At 42.6% G+C, this 27,861-nt stretch overlaps 1 long non-coding RNA gene across 1 annotated transcript; it reads right to left on the minus strand.

Annotated features, from left to right (window-relative positions):
• Nucleotides 1–30: 30 nt before the first annotated feature.
• LOC115390090 (uncharacterized) lies at nucleotides 31–20,313 on the minus strand. Its single transcript, XR_003931641.1, has 3 exons — nucleotides 20,303–20,313; nucleotides 14,167–14,170; nucleotides 31–129 (listed from the first exon to the last, which is right to left on the minus strand). It is a non-coding gene; the product is annotated as an uncharacterized LOC115390090 (long non-coding RNA).
• Between the last annotated feature and the right edge of the window lie 7,548 nt (nucleotides 20,314–27,861).

A 27,861-nucleotide genomic window follows, 5' to 3' on the forward strand; every position in this document is an offset into this window, starting at 1 on the left:
TCACATACAAAAGAAAAAAAAAAAGGTCCATGTGCTTCATGTTTGTTAGAGACTGTAGTCGAGCATGGTTTCAAGTGTTTAAACGTTTTATCCTATTAAAAAGAGAAAAAAAAAAAAGCGTATGTTAAACTGAGTAGTTTTGTTTTAAACAGTCCTCTTCATGACAGACAGTTTGTGAGGAAACCTCATCACACCGAGAACCTCTCCAGGCGACGTCCTCCCGTCCAACTTCACACGGTTCATCCACGAGTGATGACAGACTCATCCAGCTGACAGATATTAGACTATCATTGTTTTTTTTTTTACATGGGTGCGTGCGTGCGTGTGTGTATGTGTGTGTGTGTGTGTGTGTGTCTGTGTGATTTTAGATACCAAAGTTACTTGCAAAAATCTGAATCAACTCAAACAGACGTGTCAGCAAATCAGTCTCTTGGCGCAACAGGGTGAGGCGTGTGATCTTTAGCTCCTCGGTGTTAACTCTAGGAGGGTGTATTCTTAAAAATATGTGACAGTTCATATCTGAGCCAGTGATTAGTGAAGTGACCACATGATTTGACACAAGCTGTGAAGTTTAAACCGTTTGAAGTGATGTAAGAAAAAAAAAAAAATATGGTGCATAAGTTTCAGTCCTCCGACATGTACTTTTATCAGCAACGTGAACAATGATTGGTGTGTTGTGATATAATAACTTAAACCACTTAACCGCTCTTTGAGGCATTTCTGTTCCCTGCAGCCGAAGGTTCCTCGCTGCGTTCCTACTAGTACCGATTAGTATTCTGTGGTTGAGCTGTCTATAAAGCCATCGGTGAAGACGATACGCGATACGAATGCTTTCTTGTGGAGGAGAAAATGAGTGCACAAATGGCCGAGTGGGACGTGAAATCATTTCCTTTTGGGTCAGTGGAAGTTTTTTTTTATTTTCGATTAACCGAGATGATTAAAAAAAAAAAACCACACAAAAGAAATCCTTTCTCTTCATGATGATCCAGTCCAGACGCCCAGCCCCATGTCACATCAGACCTCTCCAAAATAAAACTACACGTGAACTGTAGTTTCCCCTGGTCAGTTGTTTGTTCATAAGCAGTATTTTGTGGGATTGTTTTCTCATCTTTGAACGAAGACAAACTCAGATCTTATGTTTCAGCCGGCCGAGCAGTTGGGTGCTGGGCTGAGTTTTCGTTCTCTGTGGATGACGCATTGACCTTTCGTCAAAGTAGTCTGCGGCTCACACGCAGCAGTATTCGTTCACCCGTTGTGTCGTGCGTGTGTTTCGGGGGAGGGGTGCGTGTCTGGGTTTGCATACGGTTTGCGTTATGCAGAGGGGCCGGGGCTTCGGAGGACCTCTGGCGCTGAGGTATTTACGATATACTGTCTCTGACAGTGCTCAACATTGAAAACAAAACATGGATGTCTCTTCGATCAAAGGACCAACTCATTTTATTCAAACGACAAGAAGCGATGCAAAATCAACTGAAAACCCATTTTAAGTGTTTTTGTTTCTGTTTGGTTTTATTGTTTGTTTTCGTTTCTTTTTTCCCGAGGGAAGCACAATGTTAACAGGCTGGGGAAGAATAGCGATACAGTGTGAAGAGGTCATGTACTTATTCATTTTTTAAAGCTAAAATAATTCTTTCCTTCTTTTTCTCTTCCATTTTTTTTTTTAACAATCGTGTGTATCTTTGCCCTCAATGAGGACTGTACAGCTTTTTGTGTTTTGTTTTCACCTTGTGTGTATAGTCGCGCATCTACAGTAACGTATCTTATTTTTGTAACTGTGACTAAAGTATACACATACAGTATAGATGTATATATACAGTATATTACCCAGAAGTAAGTAACAGGAGGGATTCTCTGTGCTGCACATGATTGTCTTTGGATTGTTTTAATTTTTTTTTGTTTTGTTTTCTGTTTTTTTTTTTTTTTCTTTTCATTTATTCTTGCACTGGATTTTAAAACTGTATGCTTGATGTAAAGAAAAAAAAAATGTGATAAGTCAATGTAATTTATTCAAATAAATACCAAGAAACGGTCATTGTCCTGGTGGCTTCCCATTCATGGATACACTTCTGAGTCTTCACAGGTTGAAATCCGTAAGTGAAATTCAATTCCTGTCTCACTAAACAGCTACAATGCAGCCTTCCTCCTCTCTGGCGGTTGTTTTCATTACAGTGAGATGAAAACAGCAACGACTCAGCTCAGGAAGAAGAGCGATGCATTATTCATCCACCTGCTGGATTCTTTCATGCTGTTTTTTTTTTTTTTTTTTTTTTTTGTGAGAGTTCAAAACGGGAGTTAAAAAAGTAGGTCAAGTCAGAAGATCACTTTTCTACCTCAAAGATGGCTGAATGCCAGCCGGGCTTTTCTGTGTGGAGTTTGCATGCTCTCCCTGTTTGTGCGGGTTTCCTCCCACAGTCCAAAAGCACAGATGTGAGGTTAATTCATTCCTGTAGATTGCCAGTAGGTGTGGATGTGAGTGTGTGTGGCTGCCTGTTTCTCCTCTCCAGGGTGTAGTTAGCTGGGATCGGCTCCAGCGCCTCGAGACCCTGCACAGGATAAAGCAGCATTAAAGATGGATGGATGGACCTTTAATACCTGCACGTAGAGAGGAACTGTTTGAAAATAACCTTAAACTGATCTAAATTCATGGGGGTGTTTTATCTGCTTCTTTGATAGATTTTTACCCCTGCAAGTTAATCCTTGAGTAAACCGTTCATGAACATGAATGAGGGCAAAACAAATTTACCATCTGACAGCATTATGAGGAATTCAAATATCTGAACTCAGGTTAAAATACTATTTGCATAAGAACACTAGAATAATATCCATATCCATCTTATGTACCACTTTATCCAACTTGGGATCACGGAAAGCAGGATCAGATTCCACAAAACCTGATCATCAGCACAAACAAACAGGCATATACTCACGTTATTGTGGGTGTTGTACTGGTGTAGTGGTAAGCAGTGGCACTGCACAGTGAAAATGTCGATGCTCAGGGTTTTTCTCTGTGGAAATTTGCATGTGCTTCCTGGGCTTGAATTTCTCCGGCTGCTCCTGCTTCCTTCCACAGTTCTGGGTTCTGTTTGTGTGTAGCGTGGGTGATTGGAGGTGTGTGTCCTTCAGCCACAGTCAGAATTATTTGTCCCTGCTAGACCTGCATGAGAACCTTTCTTTGCTTTTCAACCAATATGTTTATGTGCTTAATATATAATATAGAGCATAAAAAGTGAGGCAACGCAAAAACATTAAATTGTAATATTGGTGAGTGTGACAAAAATAAAATGAAAGCTCTTCAAAACATATGTTTCTTTGTGAATTCCAGAGAACTGGAAGAGGAAGCGGATACCAAAAAATCTCCCTTATACCAGGAAGGGAACTACCATCAGATCTAGACTCAAGCATAAAAACATTTGATTCCTCAGTGCACTCCGGTTTCCTCCCACAGTCCAAATATATGCAATTGAGATGAATTGCCGACTGTGAATTGCTCGTATTTGTGAATGCCAGTCTCTCTTTGTTTGACCAGTGATGGGCTGGTGATCTGTCCAGTTTGTACGTTCATCCATCTTCACCTGAGATCAGCTTCCAGAGCTGGAGTTGGATAACGAGAAATGAAAAATGGATGGATGGATGGATGGATGAATGACCCACTTTTAGATCTAAAAATAAACATATAAAACGTTTGTTATGAGGCCAGGCCAACGCCCTCAATGCTATTTGAACCCTTCAGGTATTTCATTTGTATCATAATAAATGTCAGAATAAGAAGTAAAAAAAAAAAAATACTGACAAAAAAGAAATACTGACAACTGAAAAACAAAACCGAGGAAATGTGGTGGGATTGTTGAGACAGAGATCACCATACTCATTTTTTCACTCTGTCTATTCTGGTGTGAATGAGATTTAAAGTCAGGCTTTGATGAAGCTGCTTCATTTGACACCAGAGTTACTATTTTGTGTGCTTTTCCTTTAAACTGAGCCAAAGCTGCTGTTTTTTTCTTTTTTCTCATGAAGCCTGCTGAGGGACACCTGTGTGACAGACATCAGTGTCTCCACCCACTGCCTCTCACCACCTGTCAGTCTGGCTACACCCTCTCTCCGTGCACTGAGTTTCACCCCTACTGTCCGCTCCACACTGCTACACCCAGAGACAACAACAACAACACACACGGGAGCGAACGCCGGTGTGCAGCCACCACAGCCGTCCACTGCAGGGGGGACCGAGCTGCAACGTCCTGAAGCCGAGCCTATTGAACTGCAGCAAAGCGTGTCGCCCTGACTGTCACACACCCTGCGGCCTGTCGCTCTGCTGATCACAGCAAATATGGACACAGTCTTCTCTTTGTTTGACTGGGTGCATGCGAGATGTGTCTACAAACATGCATGCAAACCAAAAGCGACAGTAACTGGCATTGTTGTATGTGTACAGGTGGATATTGTGGATTCAGGGCGTCGCCTATCCAACGTTGTTCATGACACTGTGCCAGCTCACCTGAGCTTCGCTCACTCAGGGGAAACCTGAGGAAAAGCCTCCTCTAGTGGCCGCGAGCCTGCAGTGCTCTGCAGGGAGGGCTCCCACACAGAAAAGATGGTTTGGATGAGTCAGACTTCTTTTCTGAGTAAAACGTGGTATTTTTTACTTTAGACACAAAGCAATGTCGGTGAGGGCAGAAGTTTAGATCACATTTTAAGTCAACTAAAAGAACTGTCCACTTTTTTTTAATGATGAGTTATACATTTACTTGTGAGATTTCTTAGTGATTTTTTTACTGCTATAATGTTAATACTGTTGTTTAATTCAAATCATAAAATTAATGCTAGAAAAGGTGCATAGTACCTAAAATATAAAGTGAATACTCAATTCAAGAATGAAGTTATTATATAAATTTTGGCTTTTGTCACCGCTTGACAGTGAAACATCACCATCTGTTTTTTTTTTTTCCTTTCCATTCTTGACTTACTGGGTTTATGACTGCAATTACATCCTGACATGTATTTAATCATGAAACAATATAATAGTTTCACTTGTCCTCTCTCAATGGTGTGGTTTAAATGTCTCAGGGTGTGTACACACTTGACACATTCGATTTCATCAATTAAAACCGAGGTGGCGTTCTCATAAACTGAACACGGGCTGGGAAATTCATCGACACGGCCGGTTTGCTTTTCTGTACAAAGGAGGAATTCATGCGGCTTGTCTCACCTTGAAGTGAGTTTACAGCTGGTGAAAATACAACAGCAAGAACACAGATAGCAGGTACTGTAGGTCTACAGGTTGTTTCAGGGCCAATCACAGACCAGCATCCAGTTTTATGGCCTTCTGTCCCAAAAAAAAATTTTTTTTTTAATTCATTAACCAAAGCAAATGTGTGTACTATGGCAAACAATTGAATAACTACAGTTCATTATAGTAAGTTGTTGTTGTTGCTGATGAAAAGGCCCATCCATGATAACATGCATTTGTGTCGTAGAAGAATTTGAAAAAAAAAGTACGACCAGTTTAATGAAATTAAAATGAATTTAGAGATGTTGTGAATTTCTGGCATTACTCTCCAAACACATGAATTAAAGCTTCTCCTGTGACTCCCACCATGGAGAGGCAAAGTATCAAAGTGGATGCAGCTCAAGCAAATACTTTTTCCATTTTATTCAAAACATACTTCTTTCTTTTCAAAATCGGGTACTTGCAATGCAAACCACGATGCAAACTGAGCAGCAACGTTTCAGCTCGCGTCGCCTCGAGGTGCCTCAAGCAGAGAGCCGCATGCAGAGGTCTGGCAACAGCACCTCTTTCTCTTCTTCCTCGTAAGAAGCCGTGTAATTTAATTCACATCTAGGATATTTCCTGCTGAATGGATAAATGCAAGTTTATGCATGTAAAGAGTGATGTTGTTCATGATCGTCTGCAAATTGATCAATATTTTTGAGGCATAAAAACTAAAGTTTTCCTCTTGACGTGTCACTTCTGCTCCTCACTGTTTCACCAAACAGTCTGTCAACAAGGTGAAAGTGGAACCTCTGACTCAAAGTCACTACAGCGGCGGTCACAGTGCATGTGGAAGATCCACGTCCAGGCAAAGAAACACCGGCTAAATGCACACACACACACTCTTCTTGTCCAAATAATGTATGTAATGGCACTTCTCACACATGCCCACACACACACACACACTGTAGGTCTGAGCAGGATGCAGGCGAGGGGGGGGGGGGGGGGGGGGGGGGGGGGGGGGGGAAGACGAGGAAAGCAATCCAGTAAAAAGCATTCCTCAGACCCTCTCTCCTGGTGGGTGGTCTGCTTGGATGCTGCACCACCGAGACGGCAGCTCCTTTCATCCAAAAGCCCTCTGCAGCCATCGTGTCTGCCCACTCGGCCTGCGTCCCGCAGACTCTAACAACCGGTCACGCACTGATCCTTCACACAGATGCTCTCAATGTCTACCTCTCAGCTGATCGTCTGTTAAAAACATATTTTACTTCACGAGCCTTTGATTAGTGCTTCAACAGCCATTCTGATCGAAGTTTTACTCGGCTCATCCAGCTGATCTGGCTCATCTGCCTGAGATGGATCCAACGATTCATGTGTGTAGAGGCGAAGCGATGCCCCACACTCAGGCGGCCGCTCAGCGAGCCAGCCGTGACAAGCTGAAACTGGCAGGGCGGCTAGCCACTCCATCATATTTGACACTTTGAATCAGCCACAGCTCTTAATGCATGAATGGCATGCTGCTCCTGCGCTCTGGCCAACCCCAAACCACCGCAGACCGCAGAGCAGCCGCAGCAGTCGCCGGCGTGCTCCACAGACTCACTGAGCAAACAAACCCTGGTTCCATCTCCCATCCAGCACACATTTAACCTCACTCTGATCTCCATCCTCTGTTGAAAAATTCTGGGTCTTTGCTGCCGTTTGTAGTCCTGCAGGGCCGAAGCTTTTATTGTTTACTACGGCATGCGTCATGACCAAGCACTTCTCTTCTGGTTCGACTCGTCAGTCAACATCACAACATGTCAAACACAGTAAATGCATCCAGTTTCCTGGTCATTATTTTTGTAAGGCTTGTGTAATGTTGTTGCCATCGTTAATAACAATAACAATAATAGTAATCATAAGAATCGCGATCAGGATCCTTATTCGTTTAGCACCTTCATGCATTAAGTTCAGCCAATGCCTTACTTAAAATGTATTTTTTTTAAAAATGAAATATTATATTAATGAAATGAAAGTATTTTGGATTCATTTTTGAAAAGATTTTAAGAATATCACAGCAACAAATAAATTATACTTACAGAAACGCAGCTTTTTTTAAAGCATTGTCTGTTTTCATTTCTAGTCTGGAAATGAATGCGGTTTCCAGAGTGGTTTTTTTTTTTCTTAAGAAGCTTTTGATTATATGCTCATGAATGGAAAATTACAAATTACACGACTCAATGAGGATATATCTCTAAGTAAAAGGTTGATGATATGTTTATTGGATCACCATGTTAATGAGTAAATAATAGACTTTAACTTGAGCCATAATCTCTCACTAAACCCATCCAAGTCGCTCTGGCAGCAAACAAAAGAGCCACTTTGTCGTAATGACTCTATTGTTTGCATTGTGAAACAGTTCCAAACAACGTGAGTCAGTCGCAAATAGGGCTTGGAAAAATTAGCAAATAAAACATCTCCTGAGAAATTGTTTTAAATGCAGGAAATAGGTTTGCAACTTTCGTTAAGTGTGTATATCGGTGGATGTGTAGATGATTGCATCAATTGGTTTTTAATGCCACTTTTAATTATGCAGATATGAAAATTTTGTTCACATTAGTTCAAGCTAATTCTCCTCAGTAAAGCTGACAAAGAAATAACACATAATGTGTCTTTATTATTCAGAGCATTCATGTTTTATACAGCAGGTCGATTCTTATAACAGGTTTCCAGTCCGTCACAGACAACAGCCACACACACTCACATCACATTACAGGCAATTTAGAGTCGTCAGTTACACTCACATGCATGTTTTTGGTCTAAAACGTGCAAAATCCAGACAGAAACTCAAACTCCTGACCTGCTTGCAATTTGACTTGCGTGTGAACCACTGCACCGCCACGGGCCTTAATCTATACCATGATACAAGTTCAACCTTTATTTAGTCACATGTTTATTACTGATAACACTAATTTGTAATGGAGTGCGCTGGCAGTCATTGAGAGGACTTTATCCAACAACACGGTCATTCTCTTCAACTCTCACACACACTTGGCGGCACAAACCAGAAAGCCAATTCTAAAGAAAGACGCCAGTTTGGAATAAAGAATGAATGAAACCAATCGAAGATTTGACAGTCAAAGGAGATAAAACACGCGCACGTACGCACACACACACACATAGAGCGAAGCAGCTGTTCATGGGAGTGTGCCACTACATGTTTTACTGCGGTGTTCATACATAGTTTCTCTATTCAACAGGGAAGCCCAGCTCTCAACACCAGACTGAGGCGGCTAATACCCCTGTCTGTCAGAGCCGCTCAAAGAGCAAGTGATTGGAGATGACAAACGAGGCAGTAAGACAGGTCAGGCAGCTAGAGCGAGAGAGAGAGAGAGAGAGAGAGAGAGAGAGAGAGAGAGAGAGAGAGAGAGTGAGAGGGAGGGAGGTGGGCTCTGAGAAAAGCATGTAAGTGCTAACAGTGGATGAGGAGGTACTTCACCTGTGTGGGTTCTTGCATATTTGCGGATCGTAGGGCGAGGGTCTGCGGGGGTCTGACGCCACACTCGTCTGTCAGGTCTGGCAGAGCTTCCGGCTCAGGGTTTGCTTCCAGCAGCAGCCATGTCAGTGTGAGGGTCTCTGTCAGTCAGGCTTACACACTGGGAATTTTACAAAGGCAGAAAAGGTCCATAAAATATAACTATAAAATTCTGATTTAATTAAGCCTCCGTCAAAAACAAAGGCTCAGAGAGAAAGCTCTGTAACATAAAAAACACAAATAATTGTCGTAAAACACAGTGATGTTTCTCTTTAAATACCTTGATCACTCTGAAACAGTCTGAAACAAGCTCTCCACTAAAGTTTTACAGTTAGTGTTTGTGGCATAAAGTGGAATCGACGCTTCAGACCAAAAGAAAATCAGCAGATACAGTTTTTGAGCAGAAACCTTTAAGAGAGGTCCCGTTTTAGATTTACTTTTTTTTTTTTTTTTGTCTAAATCCCAAAAGTAGAATTTGATGATTAAAAGCACGACAGTAAGAGTTGAGTTTCTTTAAAATTCTTAAAGAATTTGAACAAAGTGTATCAGATCAGGTAACTGCAGCTTTAATTCAGGTTCATCGAAACTATGAAGCTGAGAAAATGAAGAGGGGAACATAAAGACCAAACGAGCACCGTGAGACCAAAACCATCCCACACAGAGTCAGTCTCAATTCATTTTTATTGCTATCATCTGGATCAAAATTAGTCTAACCTCAGATATGTATAAAAGTAAAAAAAATACATAAATAAATAAAAAATAACTAATGAACTGTGCAGTAACAATGGAGTACTAGAACCATTTTAAAAATTACCCTGGTGGTTGTATATTGGAATTAAACAATTAATTTTGAATTTTTATTTTCATATCAGATTTTTTTAAGTTACAACTCGAAGCTAAAACTTGACGTCTCTCATTTCTACATTAGTTTATAAGTGTGTGAATCTTCTGCAGAGTCCCGTGTTGCCAGCTCCATCCTCGTCTTTTTATCTCTTATTTCTAATCCCATCCTTCACTTCTATCCACTGTCAAATGTTGGGGATATTTCCAGATTTTGCACAATTTAATCACAACAATAACTTCAAATGCTTATCAGGAATCTCTTCTTTCATCTATTTGATCTGTAACTTAATAGTCACATTCTTTTCAGTCCTGGTGTTTCTTTTTTTAGAGGCTCTCTGGTCAGTCTGTTTATATGAGAAGTACCTCATCCATAGCATCAGAAAATGGGTGAAAAAAACTGCCGCTCATCCGTTTGTCACCATTTGTCAAAACTCTTGTTCATAATTTTCCAGCAAGTTCCACTCTTGTCTCCGTTGTTTTTCTGGCTGCCGGTGATCCTGGTTCACAGACTACCTGCTCCGCTGAGAGGTTGATGTCAGCTGGGATCAAGTTGCTGTAAAGTGGAATTAGAGTGGTATGTGGTGGTATCGGAGCAGCCTTCTCAGTTCCTGCTCGCAGTATCAGATCAGACGCTGGTATTTTTAGTGTTTGTCACGATATTTTAAACTCTCTGTAAAAAAAAAGCAAAAAATATGAAGCAGAACTGGACTGAAATATGAATTGAAAAACTCTGACGAGCATGTGTTCATTTCATGTTGGTGGCCTATTCATTCGTCCATCATCATATTGCTTTATCCAAATCAGGGTCGTGGGAGGCCGGAGCCAATCCCAGCTGACTTTAGGTGAAGGCGGTGTACATCCTGGACAAAGAGACAGACGATCACAACCCCCACACACACACACACACACACACACACACACACAGACAGACAGACAGACAGACAGACAGACAGACACACACACACACACACACACATACACACACACACACACACACACACACAGACAGACAGACAGACAGACAGACAGACAGACAGACACACACACACACACACACACACACACACACACACAGACAATTTAAACTGACCAATTAACCTCAGGTGCAAGTTTTTGGATTGCGGGTGGATGCCAACGCAGGAGAACATGCAAACTCCACACAGTCCTCAACTGTCCTCGATCTGAGCATTTCCCGCTGTGAGGCCAGGGAACTAATTACTGTACAACATAACCAATTTGCAAATAAATGAAGTCATATGATACAAAGCCTTAAGACTGCAGGGACAGTGCATAATAAAGCCTGAACGATTCTCTTCTCAAATTAAAAGAATAAGATGAAGTTATGTCTTAATTCCACACAAAACATTAGGCTCCCTCTCCACTCCTGGAGCCTGTTTATCAAACTCCAGGGCTGGAGCCAGATTTGTTTGGCAGTTCTGAGCACATTAACTCCAATGTAGCTCACTCCTGCTCATAAAATCTACTCTGTAGTCGTGCTCGTAAAAAAAGGGTTACTTCAAGTGTGAGCCAACAGTGAAGCAGAGAGAAGGGCTTCATGAAAACTGGCGCTAGGTTAAGAGCCAGCCGCACAGCATGCAAAACAGGGCTATGGGACAACATTTGGTGTGCAAATCCATTAGTCCATTCAAATGGTGCCTCAACAAAAAGTTGATACACAAACAAATCAATTAACCTGAGGCGAGGGGAGGAAATCAGAATAAATGGAGAGGGGAAAAAGGTGTTTGTTTGAGGACTAGAAGCTTACGCCTCAATTAATAAACTAAACTTTTAACATCAGACCACACACGATAAAACCAAATATCTCTTGCGATTGTGATACTGTCAGTGAAGAGTGTGAGGACTTCCCCGTTGGATCTGAAGGAGGAGTCTCAGCCGTGAAACCTGTCTGTTTCTGGATCTATTCACCCAGTTTAATCCCAGACGCAGTCACACCCATCACGCTGCCATTGTGCTGCTGAAGCCTCTCTCTGCATGACTGAGTCTGGGTGCCCGGCTTTAGGAACCTGTAACGCAGCCAGAATCTCACTCACAGGCACAAAACAGGAGCATGTGCACAAACACATTCAAACATAAAGGAATGCACATCAATGCATCTTTTTTTCTTCATCTTTGCACTCTGTTCCCATTCCTGCCTGTAAGCGTGAATGTACATGTGGGCCTCTAACCTATATGTAGGTGTTGCCCTGACATTAGGATTTCTGGGACCGTGGTCGGCTTTGATTTCCACATTTACAGCAGGCAGCCGAGACACCCAGGTAGAAAAATAAAGTCTCAATTTTTGTGAAATGGTCCAGAACAACTTGTCAAACAGCAAAACCTTCATCACATTAAACAAAACTGTTTTTGGATTAGAGAATTACTTTGTACAAATTTCAGGCAATTATCACATCCTAAGCCAGACTAACTCCTTAACTCTACAAATGTCACTTATAAATTCCCTTCCTGCAATGCATTACATCTTTATCCGATTATGTACTTTTTCTTTACAGCAGTGACAGCTCACCAAACAAATCATCAGATGATTAGGGAACAAAACAGGAGAATTAAGACGATCAGGCCATATCAGATTAAACTGTATGAATCAGTTTATTATTTCTTTTTGCTAAGTTCTCAGATGTTTATTTTACCGCGATGGTGGCCAAATGCACAAAAATGGAAGGAAAAAAATCCTTCTCCACATTACCTCTCTTCACATTGGCATCAAGTGTCTAGATTGTTGGTATTTGGATTACTGATGAGGCTTTTAATCTATGAACCTCTGCTGACCTCGCTCTCTCTGTTGTTGTAAAAATAATGGACACGACCAGCATATTATGTAAGTTCATGTAAACCTGCGGAAACCATGAATGGTGCAAAGACCATGACAAGAAACTGTGAAAGCTAAACAAAGAAAAGCAAACTGTCTTGGCTTTGGGGCAGACTTCACCTGTGCCTACACACAGACAGAAATCCAGGTGAGTCGCTTTCTGATGAGGGAGATTATCATTATTGTCAGTAACAGCGTTTCCTATTCTCTCTGTCTTACTCACCTGCAGCTTCCTCAACAGTTGACCCACCTGTAACCTGGGCTTGTACCTGAACTTGGCTGTCTTTGCCAAGTTCAACCCCGCAGCGCATCAAGACAAAACAACAGATGCTACTTATTGTACAAGCTGCCAAGTTCCAGGAGGATACATGTGCAATTATGTCATGAACAACTTCAATGAAAGGCTGTCTTTTGGGACATTAGCGTTGCAGTGGGAGGCTGTGTTTGCTCTTTAAAATGTATTAAATACCTAAATGCAAAAGGTTACATTAAAACAACATTCTTAACCAGGTAATTACCGCAATTACACTGGTAGCAGACCGTCAGAAGATTCAGTGCACAAAGTGAAAGATATGCTGCGTCTGAGCGTCTGATTGCTTGCACACAAGATGTGGCTTGTATTGGCTTCTTGCTCTAAGTACAGGTAATCCACATGTGTCAGTGATTGAAGAGGTACAAATCCCGCAGTAACAGACACACAGGTGGCTCTGGAAAGAAACAGCATACCAGTCTAGATTTCTTCTCTATGCCTTACTTGGCCAATTACTATGCAAGGCTGAATCAGAAGGGCTGCCTCCCTCTGCACGGCCCAGCTACAGGTATGCATTCACACCACCGCACAGCACAGCTGCCTCTCTCACACACGCACTCACTGAAACTTGCACAAGTGGGCCGCTCCGCACCGCGTCCCCTTGGAGAAGGTCGTGCTCAAGTCTCAGACAGGCCACGCATGAAGAGGTGGAGCCACCACTGCAGCCGTGTGCGTCTCTTCTATCGGATGTAGGAAAAAAGCTGAAGACTCACGGCTACACATTGAGAGGACAACGAGTTTAGCAGTCAGTATATTTACTGTTACACAGACTAAACTCATGTGATGATGACATCTATATGAAACACTTAACGTTGGTGACATTTTAGAAAACCGCCTTGTTGCTTTGCCAACAGGATCTACGCTGTTTATGGGTCTGTGTAGGAAATACTGGGAGGACGCAGCCTGTCATCTCAGTTTGCTACCAAAAACAAACAAGTATCGCAGCCCAAATCAAAGATAACAAACATTCTTAATCTTTAAAGCCGACAGCTGACGTGCGCCAGGAGGCTCTGAGAGAAGGCCTCAGTCCTCCTAAAGCAGCTGCAGCCACCAAACAGAGATGACTGTCAACTGTCCCTGCATGTTCATGACTTTATGGTTTGGCTCTGGTCTTGTCACCATGTTTTCCACACTCAAATTCAATTTAAACCAATACAGTTCCATTTATTTAGATAAAATCAACGCAGTCATCTCAGGGCCCTTTAACAAATCTCTCAACATTCATCACAGATCAGCTATCAGTACTTTTCTCCTCTCTGACAGAGATAACAGAGTGTTTACTTCACTACTGTCACAATTCACTCCTATCAGATATATTGAATTTTCATGCAGGAGGATGTGCTTGAGGTTCATTTAAGATCCAATGTGGTGTCAGACAACTTATCTGTCCCTGCAGTTTCTGGCTTCAGTGCCAAGTTGACTAGAAGGAAGTGCAAATCCAGATTATTGAAGATTTCTTCTTTCACAAAACTAGAAAAGGTTTGTGGAAAAAATGACTCCACTGTATGCTGTGTTGCATATTTATTATGTTTTTATATTGTATGACTTAATTTTTATCTGGATGTTTAGAAATGAGCTTTGATCTTATCTTATCTGCAGGACAAATCCTTCTTCCAGTATGAAGAGCTCAGCAACAGGCTGGGTCACAATCCAACAAGGTTGAGCAAGTTTTAGGAGTCATCAGACTGTATTTATTACTCTTGTACAAAAACCTACTGTTAAAGACCCATTTATACACAAAATCAATCATCTCATCATATCAAACAAAACAGATAAACTACATAATGAGAAACATGCATTTTTAAGGCCAAGACTCTTTCCACGAGCGCTCCGCGTGCCAAGCCCAGAGAGTCAGATGTCAGGTGCCTGACAGCTGAGAAAACACAACGCTGCGCTCTAGGATGTCAGTGGGAGCTGGATGAATACCTGTATCTTCCTGCAGAGGAGTCAGAGGATTTAGGCGGCGGTGAAAGCTTGTCAGCGATGCCGCACAAAAGCCTTGTTGTGCATCGGACTGAACGAGCAAAGCTAAAAGAGGAGATTTAAAGAAATGAACGGCACATTATTGTTGTGATACTGGAGTTACAGCTGTGGCTGCATGCCCAGCTCACACAGACGAGAGCCTGTAGAGGCAGGGTAATCAATCAATTCAACCCTACAGGTAGCGCTGGCAGAATCATTTTACTGTACCTGCATGTGTGTTGATGTGCTTTCTGGCTGCAAGTTAGACCAGTTGAGCGATACAGCTCACGTAGTGCAGATATAAAGTTACAAAAAGTCATTTTAGATAAATAAAAATCCTGGAAAAAGGACACAACAACATGTCCGGCTTTATTCATAAGGGAAGATATCAGAGAATACAAGAGAAATATTGTAGTTCAGCTGAAGTGTCTATAAAATATTAAAGAAATATATTTCTAGCATGTTTTAGGATACTTTAGAAGAGATCAGTGTTAAATGTATGGGCTGCTTGAGTGAGACTGCTAACCAGGTGGGGCTTCCTGTGTGAAGTTTGCATGTTCTCTCTGAGTGCAGGTCCACTGGCGGGCTGGTTGGTAGTCTGTTGGTCGGTCAGTCAGTCCAACAGCTCAGGCGGCCGGAGAAACCCTCCCGGTGGCAAGTCCAGCCTCATCCTGGGTTGAGACCGCTTTTCTTTTTCTTTTCTTGTCAGTCAGTCAGTCAGTCAGTCAGTCAGTCAGTTGTTGGGTCAGTTGTCTTTCTTAGGTGTTCAATAACTGACTGAATGCCTGTTGCCTGCATCAACAAAAATTAGCAACCATGTCTGTGCCTTTAAAATCTTCTGTAGAAAACGAAAGCGTGACTCGCGTATAACTACAAATCCTCTGTGAGGCGGAAAGCACTTACTTCTCCACAAACATTTACAGTGGTTTTACCATCTTAATTAGCATTACATTCATTTGAATTAACATCGTAATACACTTCCTCACAGTGTTTCAGCATCTTATTAATAGCTGTTGTATTTGTTTGAATAAAGCTAACTGGTCAATTCTTCCATCACTCAAGCAGGTTTTCGGCAGGCTTGTTTGTTCACTCTTTTGTCTGGTTGATATTTTCTCCGTGAGGCATACACTCATACTTTCATCCTCAGATGGAAGATGGGTACAGTAACCGCAACCATATCAGTTGTCGAGTCTTAGTTTTGTGTAGATCAGTAAGGTGGACTCGAGAACAGCTGTGCAACTATAGACTGCCGGCAAGCAGCAGAAATTCCACTACAGGTGAGGTGACAGGCGACAGTGAACAGCTGCCACCGAGAGATGCTCGATAAGTTGGCACATTGCCAAAAGCCTGGAGGAAGCACTGGCCGTTTGCACCAGGAATCCAGTTTCTGATGATCGCCCTTCGCAGAGCTAACAGCATTTAGTGTTGTCTGGTATTTTCATGACATTATTGGTGTCAGCTCTCTGATCGACAACACACAACCTATCTACGCTTTCAAAAGACACCAAAGCAATCACTCTTTTAAATTCATGCATTTTTCTGAGAAACACACAACATTTTTTTTTTCTGCAGAAGCATCAGTTAAAAATAAATGTTTTCACATGGCATTTATTCTGAAGCCTGATTGCGTGCCATTACATGTCCACACACAGAATGAGCCGTAATGTGTAACTCAAGAGGCAAGACAGGCGCAGCTCTGCTTCATGGGAAATTTACCAAAAACCACAAGATCTGGGTGTGCAGTAACAACACGGCTCCTGTAACTCCCTCCTTCACTCTACTCTCTGCTCAGACCCAGACTGCAGACACTCACACACACACACACACACACACACACACAAAGAAGAAGAAGAAGAAGAAGAAATGAATCCGTGTTAATGAAGTAGAACAAAATAAGGACGGTGCTCGACTCCTACAGCCACCCTGACATGCGAGCCTATTGTGCAACTGGGGATCTTTTCAGGTGCAGGCATGGGTAAAAATGCTGGTGTGCATGTGCCTGGGCTCGGCGCAGGCTGAGACATCTGTGAGGTGTTGACACATAGATCCGAACAGAGCCCAACTGACATAGACGCACTGACATTTGCAACCAGCCGTGACTTTAATTGTGAGCCCTGTTACGGGGCAGGACTGGGATACTGTCTATCAGGTGAGGGGTGAGTTATGCAGCGCGTGACTCATTCCAAGAAAACCTGAACAGCAACTAACTGGAAACGCTCCTGAAAACGAGGCTAATTTGGTTTTTCTCGAAGTAAATCAATCAGTCAAATGTACTAATAAACTATTAGACAAGTTGTTTCTTCTCTCTGTATTGTTTGAAGGTTTTTTTTTTTCCCCCTCAAGTTTGAAGTCATGCCGCTTACCGTTGTTGTTTATTTAGCTGTAATTACATTTGAGATGACAAGTCCTGATTGGACCGTCCTCAGGTAACTCAGCTGCTGTTGGAATGACTTTGATGTGGCATTTTGAAATAATTCAGCCCTAATTACTGGATGGTGATGATGGGTGTGAGCCACACATAAGTCAAACATAGTGTATATTACAGTATATTTAAACTGTTTACTTTCCGATCTTAATAGGAAACTTTTTTACATTAAGTCAACAGCTGAATCCATAGGAATGATTATTAATTTATAATAGACGTGTTTCTTTATGGGTTTTTTTAATCCTTTCAAGTGTTTATTTGTTATAATTCATCTTGTTTTGTTTGTTTTGTTTACAGAAGGGAAGGAATGTCCATTTATTTATGATCAAATCAAATCAGGGATGAGGGATTTACAGTGAACTCACTAAATACCATTCACAGCATTATTTCGAAAATAACACTTCACCTGTGCATTTTTACTGGTTTGTTTTAATCAAATGTCATCAGAATGTTTGATAACGGTGTTTTAAAATTAAAAATAAACAATAAAAATGCTAAAGTAATTTCAGATTCACTATTTGATACAGTCCACAATGCACCATTCATAGGTCGTTCACAAGCTTTTCAAATAATATGAAAGGCATGTCAGTGAGGTGTCGTCAGAAACTTTAATCCTCAAGGTAAATTTATGAGCAAACCTTTAGCATGAGTTCAGTAAAAGTGTGTGTAGCTGTTCCAAAGGTGGAGTGAAAACCCAGCTGCCGCGGAGAGATAGGGTGTGAATTTGAGAATGTGAATAAAGATAAACATTTTCAACCTGAAAAGCACTCAAAGTGAAAAGGAAAGTTGTTTTTAATCTCATGTTGGTAGCAATGCACAACTGGGATGCAAAATGGCCACGAGTGTTGTATAGTTAGAATTTTATCTAACTTCATCACATTTTCTTTCAGTGAGAGATTAAATTTCTGGATTTTGCGACATCTTCCTTTTTTTCTTAATGACAGAGCAGTTAAACGACGGACAGCCTAAGTATTTCATGGGCAAATTATTTAACTATAGCTTCCATATTCCTTCATATTTTTTTTTACAAACTGAAATTATATGACTGTTATTCTCCAACCCCGAGGCCGAAGCTTCAGGTTACAATCTCATCTTCTCCATGTGTCAAAGTGTCCTTTAGTAAGACACCAAGCCCCTCGAACCATATCTGTAAGTCTTAATTAACATGAAGAAAGACAGTTACCTCCATAAAACCTGAAACTTTACATTTCTATTCTCTAAAAGCATCTCAGCAAGTGATCTATAAAGACTGACTTATTTAACGGTAGAGGCGTCGCTATGGGGCAGGCAACTCAGGCAGTGGCGTAGCTGGGATATATTCCACATGGGTTTTCATGCGGTGCTGAGTGTTGCCGAGCAGTGAGGTGCTCACACGGAGCGTCGAAGCGGCGCAGAGCGGTGCTCACTCAGAACATGGAGCGTCAGGGCGCCCCTTGTACGGCCACGGCGCCCCCACAGCTTGCATCGGGATACAGTCAAGTCGGCCCTAACCAACTCGGCCCCAAACTAAGTCGGCCTATAGCAAAATCGGCCCCATGCCTCAAGTCTCACACATTGAGTGTTTACAGTCACGCATTTCGGTCTTTTGCCACGCACGCACGCCACACATTGTATTTCTCACGCTGAAAAAAAATACCAGTAAATTTGTCTGGTGCGCTGCTGCTATGGCACTGTCACTCACTGCTTTCAGCCTGGTTTTTCCACCTGCGAAGTCCACTCCGGGCATTCACACCGGACGCGTCGCGGGCGTCGTCGACGCTCGGGACGCCTCGAAGCTGACGCTTGTGACGCTTTAAACACGACGCTTGACACCGGGTGGTCACAAAGCTCGCGACGCTCGCGACGCTCTTGATGCACGTCAGTTAATTGGCGTGCTGGAGGCTGATTTCTGTTTCCAGCTATGGCAGATCGCATCAGGAGAGCGGCTTGGCTTTATTTGTTAAATAAAGCTAGACCGCGTCGTCGTCGGAAAAGTCGCTATTGGCTGGTCTGCTCCTCTCTGCTCTGACTGCAGCGGGGAGCGCTGCTGAGACTGACCGCTTGTGAGCGCTTTGGGACGGGGGAGGGGCTCACGCAGCACCCGCTGCTCATTGACGACAGCAACGAGACGTCCTGTCACGTCTCCAGAGCACCAGAGAAGGTTGCTAGATTTGTCGCTAGTTGCTTTTGACAAAAAAACGTCGCCAAGAGGCTTTGGAAAGTCGCCAGATTTAGCGAGAAAGTCGTCAAGTTAGCAACACTGGCTGGTTGGCCCGCATCGGTGCTCGGATCACTCGTAGTGACGTAGCACCGGAGGGATCGTCTCTGATTGGTTGACGCTCAGCGGCAGCGCGTCGAAAGTTCAGTTTTCCCAACTCTCAAAAAGCGACGCTCACGACGCTCCTGACGCCGGGGACGAGCGTCGTGGGCGTCGACGCTCGAAACGCTGGAAAAGCGACGCTCATGACGCTCCTGATGCGCCGCCCCGCCGCCCGCCGCTCCACGACGCTCGTCCACCATAGACTTTGCATAGAAAAGCGCCGCTCACGACGCTTGCGACGCGTCCGGTGTGAATGCACCATTAGGCAGCTTTTAAATGAAAGTGCAGATATCTATTGTCATACATCTATTGTGTTTCATTATTCTTTTGCAAATGTAGAAATGCTATCTACAGTTATGGTGCATTCACACCGGACGCGTCGCGAGCGTCGTCGGTGCTCGGGATGCCTCGAAGCTGACGCTTGTGACGCTTTAAACACGACGCTTGACACCGGGTGATCACAAAGCTCGCGACGCTCGCGACGCACGTCAGTTAATTGGCGTGCTGGAGGCTGATTTCTGTTTCCAGCTATGGCAGATCGCATCAGGAGAGCGGCTTGGCTTTATTTGTTAAATAAAGCTAGACCGCGTCGTCGTTGGAAAAGTCGCTATTGGCTGGTCTGCTCCTCTCTGCTCTGACTGCAGCAGGGAGCGCTGCTGAGACTGACCGCTTGTGAGCGCTTTGGGACGGGGGAGGGGCTCACGCAGCACCCGCTGCTCATTGACGACAGCAGCGAGACGTCCTGTCACGTCTCCACAGGACCAGAGAAGTTTGCTAGATTTGTCACTAGTTGCTTTTGACAAAAAAACGTCGCCAAGAGGCTTTGGAAAGTCGCCAGATTTAGCGAGAAAGTCGTCAAGTTAGCAACACTGGCCGGCCCGCATCGGTGCTCGGATCACTCGTAGTGACGTAGCACCGGAGGGATCGTCTCTGATTGGTTGACGCTCAGCGGCAGCGCGTCGAAAGTTCAGTTTTCCCAACTCTCAAAAAGCGACGCTCACGATGCTCCTGACGCCGGGGACGAGCGTCGTGGGCGTCGACGCTCGAAACGCTCGAAAAGCGACGCTCATGACGCTCCTGATGCGCCGCCCCGCCGCCCGCCGCTCCACGACGCTCGTCCACCATAGACTTTGCATAGAAAAGCGCCGCTCACGACGCTTGCGACACGTCCGGTGTGAATGCACCATTAGAAATCAAATTTTATTGGTGCCTTGTCTCATGTTATCACACAGTGACATTTGAATAATTTAGATTGATTTTAATTGATTGAAAGTCCTTTTTTTGTCCCACAGGGGGGAAATGCAGTGTTCCAGCAGCACAGAGAAAAGAAATATAAATGGAATAGAAATGTGAAATGTGAAATTTACAAAGCCCAACCATAAATAAAAAAAAATGTAATATAATTCAAATATAAATTTAGGATAGATATAATTAAATAACAGATGTAAGCTAACTGACATAATTAAATATAATTTAAATAGAAATTTAAGACAGATATAATTAAATAAATAACAGATATACAGTAACAGATATAAATTAAATATAATTAAAATATACTTTTAAAACAGGTACATATGTAGACTATAATAATAATAACAGATCTAAATTAAATACAATTTAAATATACAATTAAGACAGACACATATGTACAATATAACAGAACAATGTGAGAAACATAAAAAATATACACAGGAGTTTCACAGAGCTGAATGGATGATGGATGATAATGAATGATTACATCCCCCCCCCCTCTTTTTTGATTGACAGGTAAGTCAGAGGCTTGCAGACGCGTTTGAGTCCTCCCAGTTCCATAGCAGCAGTGCACCAGACAAATTTAACGTTTTTTTGTTTTTTTTCAGCGTGAGAAATACAATGTGTGGCATGAGTGCATGGTTTGTTTGTTTGTCTGTCTGTCTGTCTGTTAACAACATAACTTCCAAACTATGGCACGGATTATGACAAAATTTTCAACACTATTAATTAAAGTATTTTTTTTTTGCTGATCCTTCATCCTGGATTTTATTCATCATGATTCTGGGCCTGAGAAGGCCCATAGTCCCCCTTGCCTAGGGCCCCCAGGGGGTCTAGAAACACCCCTGTTTAACGGTTACACACATGAAACTTCACAGCTTCTTTGAAGTGAAGCAGTCCATGATATTTTAGTCTCTTCTAACTAATAAGCAACAAATGACTCAACTTTGTGCGTGCTGATGAAACTTGTTCAAGCCTGTTTGTCACAGTGTTTCTCCCACAGGTTAATGTGTGTCACTTCTCAGGCTACGTCATTTCTCCAGGGTCCAGCTGTGTTCATGTGTTCATCCTCTCTGTTAGATTTTATGCTTAAAAAAGTTACTCAAACTAAAACAACGAGAGTCAAGTTGATGTTGAAGAAAAAGCAGTAAGTTTTATTGATTAAATTATATAAAGTTTTAATTGTGATTCTGATACCAGAAAAAGCTGTCCCACAGGTCGGATTGGTCCTTTTGCCTGTATGTTTAATGACGTGACGGTTAGCTCTCACCTCACTGAGAGAAAGATCCTCAGTTTGTGTCCTTCTGTGGGGAGCTGCTTGTTCCCTGTGTTTGTGGGTTTTTTCCTGGTGTTCCAGTTTCCATCCCACTATTGTTGACTGTTTAATAATGATAATATCAAATAACTAGATAAAAATCAAGCAATAATGGGAAACTTTCAACTCATCACACCTTTAAGGTTTGGTTTTAAACGTCTTTCTAGCAAAAGCTCGGTTTATTTAAACTTGCCAGTGTGAATGAAGCCTCCTGTTTTTATTCTTAATATTCATCAACACACACATACACACACACCGTGATTTAACGGCAGGCTCCCCAGACAAGTGCACTGCTTCAGTTATGTAAACTGGTCCGAGTTTGGAGCAACTCAACCGTCAGGAGTTTGCATCCCCACCAAGCCCCTGTAGCTAATGCAAACAAGACGCCTTCACTGTTTCACAGGTGACTGACACACACACACACACACACACACACACACACACACACACACACACACACACACACACACACACACACACACACACACACACACACACACACACACACACACAAATGGAAATACATGAAATAGATGTATATGTTGAGTCAATCCAATGCCTAGAGGGCATGAAAGTATTTGTGTGTGTGTGTTCTTTTATTTGTTTCATGAACTAACAATCAAGACAGAGAGAAACATAAAGGCAACTGCATGATGGATGCAACAACAGAAAGCTGAATTGATCCTCTTCAATAATCTGATTTTTCACTGTCACAAAGCGACAAAGACAAGAAGAGATTTTGGGGGTTGAAGAATCTTCAAGGACTGAAAACTCCTTGAGGGCTGCAGAAGCCAGATTGGCTGAAGAATATTCAGGAGCTCTTGAAGCTTCATGGACTGGACAGACTTCGGGAGCCACAGAATATTTAAGGGATGCTGAATCTTTGGGAGCTGCAAAAACTTTGGGGACTGAACAGTCTTCGACCTACGGACACATTGCACCAGCTGCAGACACTTTGACTTCAGGTCACACTTCTGGAGCTCCAGGTGTGTTCTCCCCCTCTGCTGAATCCTCGTCTTGACACACCTTCATCTTGTCTTGGAAGGTGATCGGGTGCTGTGTGCTCTGGGGGGTCCTGGCTCAGGTGGGTCTTGGTGGAGCTGCAGAGCTTCACTTGGGGTGACTCTGAGATCTCCTTCCAGATGAAGCATCTGCTTCGGGAGCTCCACAAAAACGCTCCCGTCCTCCAGCTGTGCGGCGTCTTCGTGAGGATGGATATGAACCAGGTCAGCCTGCCCAAAGTCAATTAGTTTGACCCTGAAAGGCTGGTTAACTGTGTCCACAAGCATGACATTGTCAGGTTTGTTGTCTGCGTGCAGGATATCCAGATTTTTCATGATGTCCAAGGCCACCAGAAGCTGCTTCACGATGGGGAAGATTTCACTAGCCGGCAGTGGAAGCCAGCCTCGTCTCTCCAAGAGGTTGAACAGATTCATGTTCAGCATCACAGATGCCATACACTTGTGTCCCATATATGCAAAACATTCAGAAAATCTGACCACATTGCATTGGTCAGGATCAAGTCACTGAGAAGGTCTAATCTGACTAGCTCCTTCTGGGTGTCGTCTTCGTTGTCCACCTTCAGGACGTTGACATCTGCTGGTCGTCCACTTTTAGGCATTTAGCAACCACTAACTAACTTTTTGGCCATCCCAGATGAAAGATAACAATCGAGAGAGAATCGTAGTGATATCTTTAGTCTTGGCTCTAAATCCGTGGTCCTATGCCGCCCTGTAAAATCGGGTCAAGGACGGACGACGTCTTCGTCTGCAACCAAAGATGCAACAAACTTCTGACAGTGTCAGAAATTTGGGGGAATCATGGGATTGCTGCTGCAACCCATGGCAATGTTTTTTTATGTTTACATGAAGAGTGTTTTGTTGGAAAATGACATTCCATAACAGTGAATGTTCACGACACACAATGTTAACGTGAAATGCTAGTAGACTCTGAAAAGTACTTATTTCAATCTCCCTTTGTGCAAAATTGGCATTACAAATTCACCTCTCTTTCTGAGCCACAACCGCATCCATATTCTCCTCCTCCTTCTTTATTTTGGATTTCCCTCCAAACACACAAATGTCCACCTGTGAGCACATGTGGAAGATATTCCAGAGCTCCAGAGCCTGAGTCTCCTTGCGGTGGTGGGGTGCGTCTAAACGGGCTCCTTCCAATTGTGTACAGTCCACGGGGCTGTGTCTTATTGGGCTGCGTCCCAGCTGGAGTAAACCAGAGCTACGTTCATGTTTTGCTAGTTATCGAGCAGTCTGCACAGAGCAAACTTCTCATCATGGGAAAGATTTTTAGATCCATGTCGTACAGCGTGGCAAGTTGTGAGCTTACAAGATAGTTAAAGTCACAGAGTCCGTACAGGCCATTAGGTTCAGTGTCTCTATGCTACAAATCTTTAACATGATCAAACACTTCTGTAAAATAATCACAAGCAGGTTGTGTAAAAAAAACAAGCAATACAACAAGCAACTTTCGAACCAAAGTGTTGTTTGAAAATTGGAAAAGGTGCAGTTTCCCTTTATTTGTTTAACTTTTTTATGTTCATGTTTGTTTTTGTTCATCAACATTAGATATCAGTCTTCCACATCTACTGTTGAAGTTTTTGACTACCAGCCCCTCACCCAGCCCCTGTTCGGTGGGGTACCCTGTTTGTGCCGCATATGAACAAAAGCCACCCGCCCCCACCTGTGCTGCTGTAGGCACCGAATAGTTAAAGGTAAGTGTTCAAATGCAAATATCTAATTTGTTTGTCTTTGTTTGGAAAGAGCCGTTTCTCACAAGCACAGCCAGGAGAGGAGGTGCGACACAAAGTGGAAAGGTCTTCATTTGCCTTGGCTGCAGCCCTGCTCTGCTGCGCAGCTGTCTCGGCCTCCAGCCGTCATTTGTGTCTCTCTGCAGTGATGGACAGGTGGAGGCCTCTCACAGCGGCATCAATGCATGGCTACAGGGCCCTTAGCTGCGGAGGCTCTCGGATATACTCAGTGATGCTGTACACAAGCGCCCTTGAAGAGGGATTAGGGGCTCAGTTTGCAGCTGAAGCGCCATGAAGTTGATGCCAAGTGTGTGGAGGAACAGACTCAGCTGATATAGCTGCATCCCTTTGCAGTTTCATTTAAAAATGAAAAAAAATTAAAACCCTGTGAAAGGACATTGCCAAAGACGTCTAATTTTTAGGAGTTTGACTTCTTACTTAGGGGCTTGATATCCTAACAAGCTGCCCAACATGATCCAGCGCACCAGAACTGGAAATCATCTGGAGCACATAGAACTCCTTAAAAATGTTCTTGAACACAAGTGTTGACAGCGGAGACACTCTCCAGAGGCAGAGGTCACATATTTAATCCACCAGCACAAACACCGAGATAAAAGGCTCATGAACAAATATTAAGACGGTAAACACTGTGAGAGTGCCAAATCCAGATGCATAAGCAAACTGTGACAACTATGAGCCTGAGCTCCAGTAACAACGGCTACCTGAGAAATTACTCACCACTAATTGTTCAGAGCCACCAAGCATACGAAGCTGTCTTAGGAAAAGGGTGAGGTCTACTGCAAACTACATTATATGTCCATCACATCTGTCAGAAGCTGAAGCGACGAAACCAACGATCAAACACATCATTACGCTCCCGTGGATCGAGGCGAATTAACTTGAGGTGATAGTCCCTGCGTGTACGCTGTCTTAAAAATACAACTCAGACATAAACTGACAGGTACAACCTTTCATTTATTCTGTGTGCAACAAACTCAACTCGGCCATAAGATGCAGTGAACTTTTCTGCAAAGCCTCTGTCTTAATTCTTGATGCCAAAAGTTCCCAGCTTAATTTTCTTTCTTCAGTTTGTATACTCAGTTTAGACATTTCAGCATAATTTCTACTGTTAACTTGATAAACATATTGCATATTGTTTAACTGAATAAAAAAACCACGAAAATAAAAAGGAAAAAACAAAAAGGAGACCTATTTTCACTTTGGCAAATTATAAAGACATTAGCGATCTTGCTGGACTGATTTTGAGTTCTTTTTTGAATATTTGGGGCTTTTTGACTTAAAATATTCAGGTAGATTGACACAGTGCCAAAGAATTCACATTGCAGTTGTAAAAACTTGATCTTTGAATTATTTCAGTGTTTTATTGTCACAAAAAAAAGACAATAAAAAAAAGACAAATGCCAACTCCAGACCTCACTGTTACCTACATGAACTAATGATAACAATCCAGTTGGACAATGATCCAAAACCATGGATCAACAGCTACTGGTACTATTAAAATTAATAATATTTACAAGGCAAAGCCCTAACTGCGGCCTGTGTACAGCTCAGCATTGACTGCGCTAAAGACCAAGGATTAAAACTGAAATATACATATAGCTCCTGTGGTCTCTTTTACCAACAGGAGAATCAGGAAGGTTTGCCTCAGGCAAATTCATAGTTTACTCACAGATTACCATCGACACACAATGTGCGGTAAATAGATCTCTGTTATTTAACATAGGTGAAAAAAATTAGACTTGAAGAGCCACTGAAGTTAAAATGTAAATGAATTACAACTTTAGTTATAGTTCTACATTAAAAATTGTTGTTTAAGATGCTTTTTTTATATGTTTGTCTATATTCTTGGGCAGTATGTTTTCAGCAGCAGCCTGCATGACTTGACAGCTGAGGCAACGTCTAACAGGGACATGGACTCACGTTAACCTGAAAAAGTCCTTCATCTCATCACATACCACTCCGAGCCTGTCGTATTACAGGGCGCTGCAGATCCAGCTTAGGACAGCCACATCCGTGGCCCACCCCACAGGACTAAACCTTTCATCAGGCTGTTTGTCTAAGCAAACCCACGCTCCGGCTCTGACACATGCCTGCAGTGTTTCACCCGGCCTGGCGTTGAGCTGCGGGAGTGTGCTGCCTTGTTTTCCTCTGTTTGGTTAAGAGATTAAGGTGGTGAACCCCGGCCCCCGTGGAGTCCCCAGACCTCATACCACCAGAGTTGACTGGAGTATCAGCATTGTCTCCACTTTTATTGACAGTGAAACTTAATAGCTTTTTAAATTCTGGCAGAGCTTTCCTTGTTGTGACTGTCGAAGAATAATTCAGAACAATGAAGCAGGCTTGCAAAGCCGAACCATTTTCACGGACAATTATCTATGTTGGGAAGTTTTTCCCAGCCCCCGGATTGTGTTTGGACTCGATTATGACGACCCATACTTTGCATGCTGAAATCACAGGAGGGTTTCTGTCTGGAAAACATTTACATCTCTTAACACAGCTGGCTGGTCCAACCACTGGCACAAAGCAAACAAGGAAGCAAGGTAGAAAAACAACTCCTAGGTTAAGTTACCACTAAAGAGGCGTTTTAGTGTTTAACGTCAAAACAATGTAGACCATTTTGGACTTTTTAAAATAAACTGAGGTCGGCTTTGAAAGGAAATTTGAATGTTAAGAGGAAACAATATCAGTTCAAACAGTTCTGGTTATTTGGAATAAAAAAAAATGGAATGTGTGAACAATGCGGATAGTTATAGATAAATGCAAAACATAAAAAAAAAAGGTTAACAAAACAAAGATGTATATTTTTAAGTGAAAATGCAAGTAAACAACTAAAGGAGGGCTTTAAATGTATTTCAAATAACAGCATAAATTAGGTGGACAGCCAAATTTTTGCTAATATTTCATCAAATCTGACATGCACTGCAGCCACATACCTAAAAAAAATAATTTTTAGATAAAAATTTTATTCACAAAGCAGGCAGACTGCGTCTCAGATGAACAATGGACCCTTATAAAGCTGAGGTATGTTGAGAGCATGTGATGCTCAGGGGGGCGTGGCTGCTGAGGTGATCTGCAGAGCTAATACACTCTTCAGGTAAGGCTGAGTGACTCATTCTCACACACA

This window comes from Salarias fasciatus, chromosome 6 (assembly GCF_902148845.1).
Source record: "Salarias fasciatus chromosome 6, fSalaFa1.1, whole genome shotgun sequence".
Lineage (NCBI taxonomy): Eukaryota > Metazoa > Chordata > Actinopteri > Blenniiformes > Blenniidae > Salarias > Salarias fasciatus.